Source organism: Accipiter gentilis, chromosome 5 (assembly GCF_929443795.1).
Source record: "Accipiter gentilis chromosome 5, bAccGen1.1, whole genome shotgun sequence".
Taxonomy (NCBI): domain Eukaryota; kingdom Metazoa; phylum Chordata; class Aves; order Accipitriformes; family Accipitridae; genus Astur; species Astur gentilis.
This window is the reverse complement of record NC_064884.1, coordinates 18,661,178-18,674,733: the sequence shown is the minus strand read 5'-3', so window position 1 is coordinate 18,674,733 and position 13,556 is coordinate 18,661,178.

Genomic DNA, 13,556 nt, shown 5'->3' with positions numbered 1-13,556 from the left:
TTTCTACAAGGAAAACAGGTTTTTGTGGGATTCAGAGTCCTTCTGTCAAAAGAAAACAATAGCATTGAGCAGATGAACTTCAACTGTCTAGAACAAGGGGCATGGGATGCACAGCATGTCCTGAAATATCAGGTCTTTCAAAAGATGCTTCAGTTAGGCTCTAAACTCATGGTTGGCTTTTGAAAATCTTGAGCCAAGTGCCTTATTGTGTATGTGGGTGTTTTGTGTGAAAACATATATATAAGAATTTGGATTCAAATGATATACAAATAATACCCCAGCTAGCAGTGAGGAAGTAGCAAAGGATGCAAAATAATGCACCTACCTCCTACCCAAGACACAGACTATTTGCAAATATTATTCTTGCTAAACAGAAATAATTTATGCAGTGTGCTGTGCACTGGGATTACAGATGTGCAGAAGGTCTAACCTGAACCTTGCATGCACTCAAGACCAGCCTTACTCTCAAGTTTGGCCAGTGGTTGGTTGTTAAACAGATGTTTGTCCGTTTCTGATTTTTTAATAGATAAACTCTAAGTAAATCTTACCGCTTTACATAGCAGATAGCAAGATCTTCAAAGATGCACTTCAAACTCATCCTTTTATTTGGATACCACAATATGACACACTGAAGTCAAATAATAACGTTACAATTGTTCTATACCTCCAGCTCCACCGAGCTAACAAGACCTGCTCTTGATTATACATTTACAGGTGAGATTCACTGGGTTTCAATGGGACAAACAAGGCAGGGAGTAAAGCTTAGGGAATAGATTTATTTTGTGTATTGTTCCTATATTCAAGCCTTATTTTTCCAAATGAAATGATCCTGACAGAAAACATATGCAAACTCCTTTTTAATCTAGCCTGGGACAGTGCATGCAGCTCTAGTAAGCACCATGGCTTCATTCACTTGGAAATACCTGCATGTTCATATATATATATATATATATGCACATCACAACCAATTCCCCCTTCCTGTGCCCCATTTTTTCCTGCCATTGGGAGGACCAGGTAAGTGGTTATGCAGAGCCTCTGCAGACAGCATGGAACCAGTGAGGGTCTTTCACTGTTCAGATTCTCTCCTGGCTTCCTTCTTTGCTGGCACAAAACACATTCACAGCTATAATGTGACTCACAGCAGTTATCGCCAAAGCTGGGGTTTTTTCCCCTTTCTTTAAAAAAAACAATAAAAATGCATAGCTAGCATTAGATGCTCAAGAATGTCTGCAGGCTTCTACATCAATGCCTGTATTTCTGCAATTATCAAAATCCCCAAATTCTGGTTATTTCAGCCAGAGGATGGGTGCTGGTCTTCCTCCAAATCAGCAAGCACCAACACGTGGCTGCGGAGAAGATGAAATAAATACCCATAAACACCATAGATTATTTCGAATTAAAACCATCACCATGATAAAGATACTTTTTTCCTGCCTCTAGAATAATCCCTTTAACTAAACCCAACTGAAAGAGAGATTGTGAAATAGTGGGTGATTTGTTTTCTGCTGCACCTTTTCCAACACCTCCAAATATATACATGTGTGGAGAAAAAATGAAAGTAAGAATTCTGTTTAGTTTGCATTGACAGAACAAGACTGATGCCTTCTAACCAATAAAGGCTCAGGTAGCTAGAACAGATACCAGGAGTAAATTAAAAACTAAATTAAACATAATGGGTATACAGGTCAAACCTACGGGGGGGGGGGGGGCGGAGTGAGCACAGTCTTACAGTTAAGAGCCAGATTTTTAGTGTTAGTACCCTGAAATACTCTGCTCCAATCCCAGGATCTCAGCAGTGCTTCAAGAAGGTGACTGGGAGTCTGAATTCCACTTCAGCCACTTCCTACAGCTCTCTGTCACAGGGCTCAGCATCTTACTTAAGCTGATACACCCTCCAGGGCCCTACACAGGTACATCAGTGTCTCTATTTCTGCACTGCTAAACAAAAGTCTAAAATCAGCTGTGAATAGGTAACTACCTGTTCCTCGTTTTCCCTTCCTATCTAATTAGAAGCATATTAACTTCTTTCTGGGCAGGAAACTTGTAAGACACACCAGGAAGGTATTTTCTTTTACTATTCATAGATACATTGGCTAGCAAAATAAAAATCTAGGTTTGAATTTCTAGGCACTGCTTTTGTACTTACAAAACACAAAGAAGTTTATTGTGCTAGAAGTAAAATAATTTTTAAGTCCCAGATGTGTACCACACACAATAATACAAAACATTCACTGAAAGCTAAAATGGCAAAAAATGGAGATGGGAGGTGAAATACTTAACAATGGCACCAAGAATGCTAAAGAAAATGTGTATTAGCTAACACCTTATTATGCATTATAAGATACATTCTCTCTCTTAAGAGGAATCAGCGAAAGGAAATATATTGTTACTGGTGAGTGGTCCAAAGCAGAATAAAACAGGACCACCTGAGTAAAAGTCAACTCCAGAACTGGCATGAAAAGAGAAAACCTGCCAGACCATGCACACCAACATGCATGCACATAGAAGAAAAATTATTATTACTGAAATAGACTGAAACCTGTCTTAGGCAGTCTACCCAAGGGAGCAGCAAAAACCAGTAGCCTGGCTGAGGGCGGCTTTAACTAAAGGTCAGACAAAACTGCAGAAGAAACCTCAGGGATCCCTTAAAGTGGTTCCCTAAGACAGGGGATGCCTAATGGAGGTGGAGAGTTGTGCAGGTTTCATTGTGTTTATTAAATACACACTAAAATATTAAACATGATAACATCAGCTAAACTAAATCAAACATACTCTAAGCATGATACAAATCATCATTAGACAATGTAAACAAACACTCAACACACACAAAGGCACACAAAGCCTTTATTGCAAATCCCAGCAATTAGATCTGTCCCCAGAGAGATGCCACTGGCTCCAGGAGCCCACAGCCCCCGACCGTGGAGCTCTACTTCATTGAGGACAGCAGAGAGGTGTCTGTGTCAGCTCGCCATGGGAGCTGAGGGAAGCTGCTCTTGCTAGGAGAGTCTCCTGCACTCGCTCCACTCTGGCCCTGCTCCAGCAGCAGCACTTCCCTGCAATAGGGTCTCCACTTAGCCCAAACCACTGGGGACAAGATCTCTTCCAGCCAGGCTTGCCAGCGGCAGCTGCTCCCAACCAAAGAGTCTCTCTCTGGAGAAAACGCTCTCTCAAAGCCAGCCATTCTGCAAGAACAGTGGCTCCTAACATAAACAGTCTCCTTTAAAGTATCCAGGGAAAGTCCTCACAGCCAGTCTCTTTCCAAAGGGAGCAGCTCGCACATTAATCCAATGAATAATTCCAGGCTGGGAGATAAAATATTTAAAGCGAAGAAAAGGCAAAAGATCTTCAGAGTTCACAGTTTTCAAGCCAGCCTTCAAAGCTCACAAGCTCACTATCATTTGCCAAGTAGGATCAACACGACGAGCGTGATTGTAAGAAACATGAAAAACTGCACCACCGAATCAACAGGGACTTCAGAAGTTAGCAAGTATAGGAGCCACTGGAGCTGCTGAAATGCCAAGTTCAGTAACCACAAACAGAAGTCCACCATGGTAGCATAATCTAACGTATGATTCAGCTGATAGTCATTATATCACACAAGGAAAAAACACACTAATTGTCATATTGGATCAGACTAATCTAGCAGGGATTCTCCTACAGTAGTCAATACAAAAGTCTTCAGCAGTTAAGCAAAGGAAATCCTCCAGCGAGCAGCTAAGGTCTAGCCACCTTACTCGGGAAGTTTCTTCCTTATCCCACTATTCAGAGCATGGTTTATGTTCCAAAGCCTGAAGGTCTGTTTGCCCCCAAGATTGTTTTTATCTCCATCTAACATGAATGTGCAAGCCTTCGTTCTACACAGAGATGTCTAAAACTGACCTAGAAATGAAGCCTGTGAGGATTCATGCCAACAATTTCCACCAGCTTACTTAATGCATTGCCTACAAAGTATCTCTTTTAACCCATTTCAATCTGGTCTCCTTTACTTTTCTGAAATAACTCTTGGTTCCCGTTTTTGTGGAATGGTGAACAGGAATGCTTAACTCATCTTTTCTATACCATTCTACAAAAATAAGCACAGTTGCACTATATCTGTGAAAAAGGATGTAAGTAATTCAAAGTTCCTCACTGCTGCTGCAGGCTAAGGGCACATACACAGACAATTACTGTTGGATCAGCTGATGTTCAATAACTTGTTATCACTAACAACACTGAGCTTCTCACTTTCAGAAAAGCCCATTACAAAACTTGCTATAAAGCTTCTTGCTGGTCAAAGATCTTCTGAAACCCAAATAACTTGTCAAGTGGATCTTTTCTAACTGTATTAAATCTTCAGAAACTGTACCAACTGGAGCTAACATCATGACCATCTATATTTTTTATAACATGGTCTTTAATGTTAGTTCAACCAATTTCTCAGGTACCAAAACAATGCTTACTATCATGAAATTCCCTGAATCTCTATTGAAGCCTACTTAAATTATAGATAAACTTGCACTACTCCTTGTCTTCTTGTATAATAGAATACTTTAGCAATGACTACACTTTTCCCCCAGTGGTTCAGCCACTCTATTCTAAGATCCTTCATAAATTTTAGGTATATATTTTCTGATGATTTTCTGCCCTTTGATTTATCAGCTGGTTGTAACATTTCTTCTATTTACATGTTGATCAAGAAATGGCTCATCTTTACTGGCTGAAAAGTAGGTATTTGCTCTAGGTATTTGAAGTGAAGACAGAAGCTGCAAAATTATTTGACTTCTCTGCAATGTCCTTAACTTTCATAACTGTCTGGCAGAGTTTCTCCTTCACAGATACTTTGAAACTTTGAATTTGTTGTTGGTTGTGCTCATCTCATCAGATTTCTCACCATTTCTTTCCTGCAGTATGGTCTGGTTTCTATAAGGCTAGTTTCATCTTCTGAACGACGGTTGTCTGCTTCAAGTCACTTCTTATGCCTTAATTTCTAAGTAGGCATGCAAGATTTCATATGGCATGCTTTGAAATAGCAAAAGTTTGACTAAGCTTTCCAAACTGTTCCTCCCCAAGATGTCAGTTACAGCAGCTTTATCAAATGTTGAAAGTACCATCATGCCTTGCCGGCCTCTTCCACCCTTCACCTCCTCCTCAAACCCCATAAGCCTAGGGGGCAAAGTTACGTGACACAGTCTGGGCAAGAAAGGCGTACGTGGATGGCTAGGGTTCCTCATGTTATATCATTCCCATTGGGAAAAAAAAAAAAAGTAAAGGAAATTGTTTCTGATCCTTGCTTTTGTGAAGATACAATCAGAAATATGATCCAAGAGTGCTGACTGAATGCTGTCTGCTCAAGCCTTGAAGAGTCTGGCAGAATGAGCTGTCATGTGATTTTTACTCATTTTTATAGCAAGTCTTTCTCCTTTCATCTAGTAACAATGAACAGCAAGATGGATCAAGTGTGTTTCAAGTTCATTCCAGGCTCTCAATCATAATGCAGTAAGGATTTTGATTTTTAATTCTTTTTAACAACTTATTTCTTCCATGGTATGCTGTCAACACCCTGTCCATCTAATCTGGACCTTTTTGGATGGCTGTACTGGAAACATGGGAAGGCTTTTTTCCTACCCTGCTACCAGTCTCTAGCTGTGCCACTGTATTTTATCTGGGCCACACTCTAAAAGCTAGACTTCAGCCTAAAATACTTGGGCAAATATGCTGTGCACGCTTCAGCATTTTGCTGAACATCCCTGCTCTGTAAAGCAGTGTACAGTTTTACAGAAGTCCACAAGGAAAGCTGTGTCTGAGAAGAGAATAGCCCTAATGGAATGACCTTTACTGGGACTTGACACCTGCTACCTTGTAAGCTTCTTACACACACAGCTTAATCCACCTGGAGGCTTTTTTGCTTGATGGAAGGTGATAAAAAAGCTGTTAGATTGTTAGCTCTGTCTTAGATTCAAAGCATGTAGGCTCCTTGATATTCTGAAGCTTAGGGCACACAGAGGGGAAAAATATTTCTTAGTTCAGGTGCAATTCTCAAGTTGCTTATTAGGGATGAACCCTAGTCTAAGAATCACTTTATTGGTATGAAAGTAAAGAAAAGGCTTCCTGATAGGAAGAAGGGTCCCAGTTCCGCAGTACTACAGACAAGATAATGTAATAGTGATCATAAAGCTTCCCTCAGCAGACAAGAAGAACAAAGAAGCCCAACTCTAGAAATTTACAATCCACAGAGGATCAAGCAGATTGTATTCTGGATACCTTAAAGGTGAATGCTCTAAAACATGCATCAATCTGTAGTGATGAAAACCTGGTCCCCTCTGATTATAAATAATTCCCTCTTTCTTTGAGACAACAAGGGTCTAAATCAAAAAGTTCTATCAGTGTGATTTTTGGCATGATGAAAAGGGAGAAAAAAGCAGAGTAAAAGACAGGCATCACTGCAGCACTATCTCAGTGCAGCTGTTGGGAGAAGCCAGTACACAAAGACTGAAACAGCCTCAGAATTAGAACAGAGGAGGAATTAGCATTATTTGGGAGTGAGCTTTATTTGGAGCTTAAAGGAAAAAATAAAAACAACAAACAAAAAAACGCTGAAGAACCTACCTTCTAAAGAGCTTATGTCCCTCAATAGAAAATGACCTATCACTAACCGTTCAAACTGTAGTGGAAGCACAAGTGAGAACAGCATACCAAAAATGCAGTGATGGCTGGGAGCTGAACTAATGTTCTTCAGGTCACTACTGCTCACCATCTCCCTTAGGGAAGCAAATCCCTGAGCTCATCTTCCCTCCTGCCTGAGCTAAGGTGCATCAAAGCCACCAGCTGTGGCCTTGCAGGACCCGGAAAAGCAAATTGTGCAAACCCTTTATTCCATACCATGAGAGGAAGCTCAAATGAACTCTCTTCAGCTGAAAGCTTTTCCTAGCAGAAGCTCCCATTTCATGCTTCCCTGGGCATTGTTTCTATGATTTTGATTATTATTTTTAACTCTGAAGGCTAATGTTGACAATCTCCCATCACTGTGGAGTCTTCAAACACTTTGTCCTCTGCAGTTGGCCCAGGTGACTAACTGACTTTTTTAAAGGGTTGGATGCAAGAAGTTCAGAATGGAAAAATTTATGCAGAGATCGCTGTTTAAGAAACACTGAAACAGAAACCTCTTATTTATTTATGGCTGACACCTATATTGATGGCTTTAGTCACTTATATCTAAGGACACTTGCAAGCACTTGTAAGATCTGGGTTTGTGTTTGAAACACTCCACCTGTATCATATATGCTAGGCTCTAAATGTAGCAGTACCTAACCTTTATCTGCGGGCTTTTATAATATAGGCCATTTATGTGAAGTGAGCGGAACATTGATCTTCCTGCTCAAGTTTCCCGAGATTATTCAGTATTAGTATTGCTGTGATTAGTCACACTGTGGCTGCTGCTCCTGTAGATTGTTTGATATAGTGTATTTCCCACTATACACAAAGAAGCACTGTAGGAAAACCCAATTCAATCAATTTGAGCAGCCCTTCTTGTGCTACATTGGTATATTATGTATTGGACAGATAAAGTTGTGATCCTATCTAATATATTCTTTGACTGGTTTGACTGATGTACTGAATGAATGGAGATACCTAATGCTATCCAATCCTGCTGCCGAAAGATAATGGCATCATTATTTGAAGACGGACAAAAAGGGGAGCAGGGGGAGGGAAGGGTTTAACCACTGATTCCCACATCTGTGGCAAACATGGACACTGCAATGTGTGAAGGCAGCAAATCAGGCAGAGGAGACTTCTGACAGCAAGCTAAAGAGTAGAAAGTGAGAACAAGGAAGAGCTCTAAATATGGATGTGATGCCAAGTGCTGCAAAAATCAGGGTGTCCCAGCCTCATTTTCAAGAGGTGCTCTGCAAACTGCAAGGCACTTTTAGATAACCAAACTATCAGAGCCCCAGGCTGTTGTATTCTTTTCCCCATTTTTATAATTATTTGTTGGGATGGCAGAAGCACATATATCCAAGAGAGGAGCTACCACATCCCTGCAGCTGTATGCACCAACTGGCACAGGAGAGCACTTGTAGCTTCCCTTGTGGCCGCTCTCTAGCAACAGTGCTCCACAATTCCAGGCCTGCCAGGTTTTGATAATACGAAAAAAAAATTTTAAAAAAGTTTCTGCCAGCTGATTTGCTGATCTAAAGCCTTAAACAGGTAGTTAGTGTTTTCTAGGGTTTAGGCTGACTTTCTAACACTGGGGCTGCACAGAACATTTAAATGCACGTCAGCTTTTACCTAAAACACCTTGAACACAGTCCAGAAAGGAAGCCAAGAAATTCCCTCCTATGTTATATTATAAAAAAGAAATGCAACAAGTAGCTCGTAAGAATAATTATAACAAAAAGGACAGACATGACAGGTAATGTAAGTGCAGCATCACCAGATAACAGTTAGTGTAAGGCAAAATACGTATTGTGTCATAAATGCAGAAGTCTCAGACATGGAACACAATCATAAGACAACAGAATAATGGTTTCATCAGGCGATATGTTTTGTTAAGTCTTGTATACAAACTCCCTTGATTTCTTCAGTCTCTTAGCAGTCTTGCATTTGTTGCTCCTGATAGGTTAAGATAGCATTAAATTTACTGATGACATACCTTAGTCTGGAAGAAGCACCATTTACAGCACTTGAACTATAAGTATTGCGCAGTTTTACCTGATTTATTACTACCAACATACACCTGGACAGCTTTGCTAGTAATCTGCTGTAGGTACTGGGAACTATTTGGGTCTAGTTCTGATGTTTTAAAGCACTAGTTTAAAAATCCACTAATTGCTTAGTTTCCTATACCAAAATACTCATATTCAGTGAAAGCAAATGGTAGTTCATCTGAGGAATGCATGTGCATGTATGGAAGAAACCACTACATCGTGGTTGCACAAATTTTCACTCATTTGAATAGTAGTGTGATCCTAAAGACTTTGCATTAACCAGAGCCCACTGCAATTGGGACTGCAGATACCCACCTTTGCTGCTTAAGTTCTTCCTCAGCTTATTTAGTTACTTTTTAAAGACCCTCCCCAAGGCCTTTTACATAGATACTTTTCTTGTTTTTAAATACAAAGTTTTTTAATTGACTTTTTTTGACAATTTAATTAGAGTTACCTTTCCCTCGTGATTACATTTATTTTTACACTTTGTCTCCCTGACCATTTTGATCCATTTAATTAATTTTAACTATGTCCCACACTGCTCTACCTTCAGAAGTACACCTAGTACATCCACTCAGCTATTTTTCTTATATAAATTATCTGAATGTAGAGGAACTTTAAAGGAAAACCAGTTGTTTTTATTTCTTAATCATACCATGATACTATTTATCAAGTTCTATGGATGACCCACCATAGTCACAACCAATTTAATGGGATTTTGGCTTTTTTTGGTTTCTTCCCCCCCCAACTTGTACAAGGACCTAACCTTTAGTAAGATAGTAACTAAAAGCCAAACTGTGCACTAGGAGCCATCATCAGCTGTTGCCTGTAAGGATGCATTTTAAAATTTCATCATGGATCTCTTCTCATTGAAAAATACTTGGAACTTACAGGCAGGTCTTTGCCTCCAATACCTCTTTCAAACGCTGTATCTGATTCTTTCTCTGTAATCTATTGCTTTCATTGACTTTCATGCAGACACTGAGGATAAAGCAATATAACAACCTAAGGCTGAGGCACATGCACAGCCACAGGCTGACGCTTACATTTATGGCAAAGGGCAAGGTGCAAAAGCGTATCTCTTGTGGAATCTCCAGCCCTGGAAATACTCAGAGCTTTCTTGACCAAGCTGGCCATGCTTTGCGCAGAGAGGGAACCAATCAGATGACCTCCAGAGTCCCTTTCTGACCTAAATTTTTCTACGTTTCTATTAACCTCATGAAAAATCTCATTTGAGCTTTGTTGAATCAAGGCATTCTTTTCAACTGCTTTCATTTTGCCAAAGACACCGAGCTGGGAAGTTTTAAGCTTGGAGATTCATGTCACTTAACTTCAGACACTTAACTGAGATGGCTAAAGTAAGAAAATAGTTGTTCTACACATCATTCCCAGTCTGAAAAGACAGGATGACACCATGACTCATGTACACCCCAAACCTAGTCAATAGGTAGAGAAGGATAACTATCATATAACTCAACTGAGTGCTTAAAGCAGGTGGGATGGACTTGGAATCCAGTAGCTCACCATGAAGAGTCTGCAAGGATGAGTTATTAGCATTTTCTGCATTTCTGCCACTACAGCATACGTATTTCTTTTGACAAACTGAAAAGGTTTATGTTCATCACCAACATTAATGCCTCAAGAATTAAAGTGTCAATGATATTTGAAGTGGTTTCTGTAGTATTACAAACTAAGTAAGTTTCTAAATTGTTATCTGATGTTCATAAACTCAGAGGAATATTTAAAACAGCACAATATGTTTTTTTCTTTCTTCCTTGTGGAAAACCACAACCTGCTAGACTAATATTGTGTATCTGATTCTGATTACTTCCCAGGTGTCAAATCCTTCAATAGATGAACTTGCATTTGAAAGTTCAGGGAAGAGTAACAAGATAACCTGACATCTGCTGTTACCCACACAAATTGGGGAGAATAGTATTGCTACCATTCCCTTTTAAGCAGATTCTCAAAATTCATCTGAAAAAAATTGGTAAGTCATTTCCCCTCCCTGTAATAAACAAAGATAACTGGACTGTAACATCCACTCTCTTTCTGGGAAATATAACAGGAGGGTGTAAACTGAACACTATGCCCAGCCAATAACACAGGTTATAAGGGCTTTTATCTTGAGTAATACCAGGCAAATTTTTGTGAACTGATTTGTATCAAGCACTTGATGTATAGCCATAAAACAGTATCAACTGACCCTATGCCTGCCAGATACAGATTTTGTTTATCTTAAGGAGGAAGAGAAACATGTGCCAAAAGACTTATGCTTGCCTTTAAACTGGATTGACCACTGTAGCCTTACCAGGACAACCCAACCCACAACAGGCATGAACTCAAATACAGTCCCCGGGAGGCTTTCAACAGCAAACTGGACAATTTTCTAAGCAATTTGTGTTTGTTTAATAACAAAGCCAAACAAACATCCAGACTAAGATGAATTTAACTTGCAAGAATTTCTCTCTTGGCTAAGCGTCTTCAGTTTTAAAGGCCTTCTGAAGCCCAAAGACAGCCTTCATCAAAATTAAAGGGAAACCACAGGGCTCTGCACATTCACAGCCACAACACAACCAGTGGGTACATTTTCAGCTTCTCATGGCAGATTCAGAGATTCCCCACTCGTGCTCTGTGAGGAACAGGTCACTGTTTACCTGTGTAAGTGGAGAGACATCCAGATTAACCAAGGGCTTTTTCCCCAGCTACTGTACAGGAGCTCTTTAGCTAAACTCCTTAAATGTTCTAAGAACTGTTGCATGTTTACCACAGATTTTCCAACCATGTCTTTGATTTGCCTCCTCCACTGTCTGGATGAAAGCTAGTGACTGGAAAGTATTTTAGAAAGCATAAATAGGGTGATTCAGATAATGCTAGGATGAACAGCCTGACATCAGCCCTATAAAAAGTCATGAAAAAGCTGATATTTGATAAGTATAAAAATAAGTAATACTATAATTAATGCTAACTAATACTAATTACTTCATTAGTTTACAATGGGAAAAAAGACAGGTTTTATCAACCAAACAATCACCAATAAAAGTGGTTTGGTTAAAGGCAATTGTGCTGACCTGACACTCTTCTATAAGGTGTCCGAGTTACCCAAAAGAAGGTTAGAGGTCTGATTATTAAATCAGATGAGAAAGAGCTATCCACTTCTGAATATGAAAGATATCAGTGTATTAATCTCTAAATCAGCAGGAAATGTGTAACATGGTGAAATAGTTGGTAGCCACAAAGACAAAATTATTAACTAATAAAGGGAACACTTAAGCAAGGAAAAGAAAAAGATAGTAGATTCTTCACAACTCAAACTCTTTTAGAAAGAAACCTTCTTAGTATAAGCATCTGGTATGCTTTCATAATAGACATTAACAGCTTAATGCAAAATTAAAAGATAAGGCTCTCTGGTTTATATTACAAGAGCAATAATCATAATGGTCTTTTCAGGCCTTAAAATGAATATATTAGCATGGTTCCAATGTGCAGCACATGGGGTTCCTCATCATGATCTCACAGGCACTTTCTTTGATCCAGTTCTTTCGGACACCCTTGCAATTGTTAATCCCAACATGGTGGGGTCTGTCTCTTGCTATTTCATCTTGTAATGTCATTTTCATTCCTTCTGCAGCAAGACTTTTGGAATGTCACTTATTAGCAGAGTATTAGCTTTCCTAGAGGCCTCCCTGGTGCACCATCTAACTGTGCCTCTGTGCCATTAGGCCAGTTTCCACAAGGATCAACCTACTGCCCATATTACCAACCTGGTTTACATTATTTATTGTAACTCTTTATCATCATAACTCTCTTGGATTCTGGTAATATTTTCTGCAGCTTGATGAAGTCATGCTGTAGCATTATACCTTAAAGCATACACCTTATTTTGTGCCATTACACCTTGAAGCTACATCTACCTGCAAGGTGATACTGCCATGCAGTGCCTATGTTTGGGGTTAAGTACCCACCCCTCCATTTGCTCTCTTACAGCCAGAACAGATCCCCATCACACTATACTGTATTGCCCAGGTGCCCAAATTTAAGATCTGGTCTGTTGCTCTTCAGCTGAAACCCACCTTGAGCTCCTTGCCTTTCAGGGGAAACTGTCACCTCCAAAGTATAGTGGCTCCCCTCACCACTCCAGGTTGGGCCAGCCTCTGGAAATACCTCTCTCTGCTACAATACCACCACCAAATCTAAGGAAAATAGGATCCTAACTCAGATGAACAGTTATGGTCTGAAAGTTAGGCAGAATGAATATAAGCCTGTATGTTACCTTTGTAGATCCAAATTAGATTAGCATTTTTCCTCCTTTTCCAAATCACCTTTTTCTTTATGCAGTTTCCTGTTTATGAAATTTCTGTAGCAACCTTAATGGGTATTTTGACCCAATGTACCTTGTGATAAATGCCATAATCATCCATTTGGAGGCTGTCCCATGTTCTCAAGACCATAGATTTCTTGGATCACAGCCTTTTATTTCATTTTCATTTGGCTTCTGTTCCTAAGCGCTTTGCTTATTATCAAGCCCTTTTGTAGTGTGTACTCCAGTTCCATCCTCCTAACTGGCTATAGTGTACGTCTATGATCCCTATCAAATTAACTCCTACTGTAATTGAGCCTGCTACAATCAGATTGCCTGCATAACCTCTTCTTTAAGTCATGCTCTCACTGCTGTAAGATCTACACTTAATGTCAAACTTCCAATACCTTCCTTTACACTTTCATCAGTGACTATGCATCTGAAGCTATCTTGGACAAAAGTACCTCTTACATAAAAACTGAATGCCTTTTTATAACCACAAAACAGCTGACAACAGTCAACATCTAATGGTAAAATTAAAAATCAGTCCATTCAGCTAAATTAGGTGACTG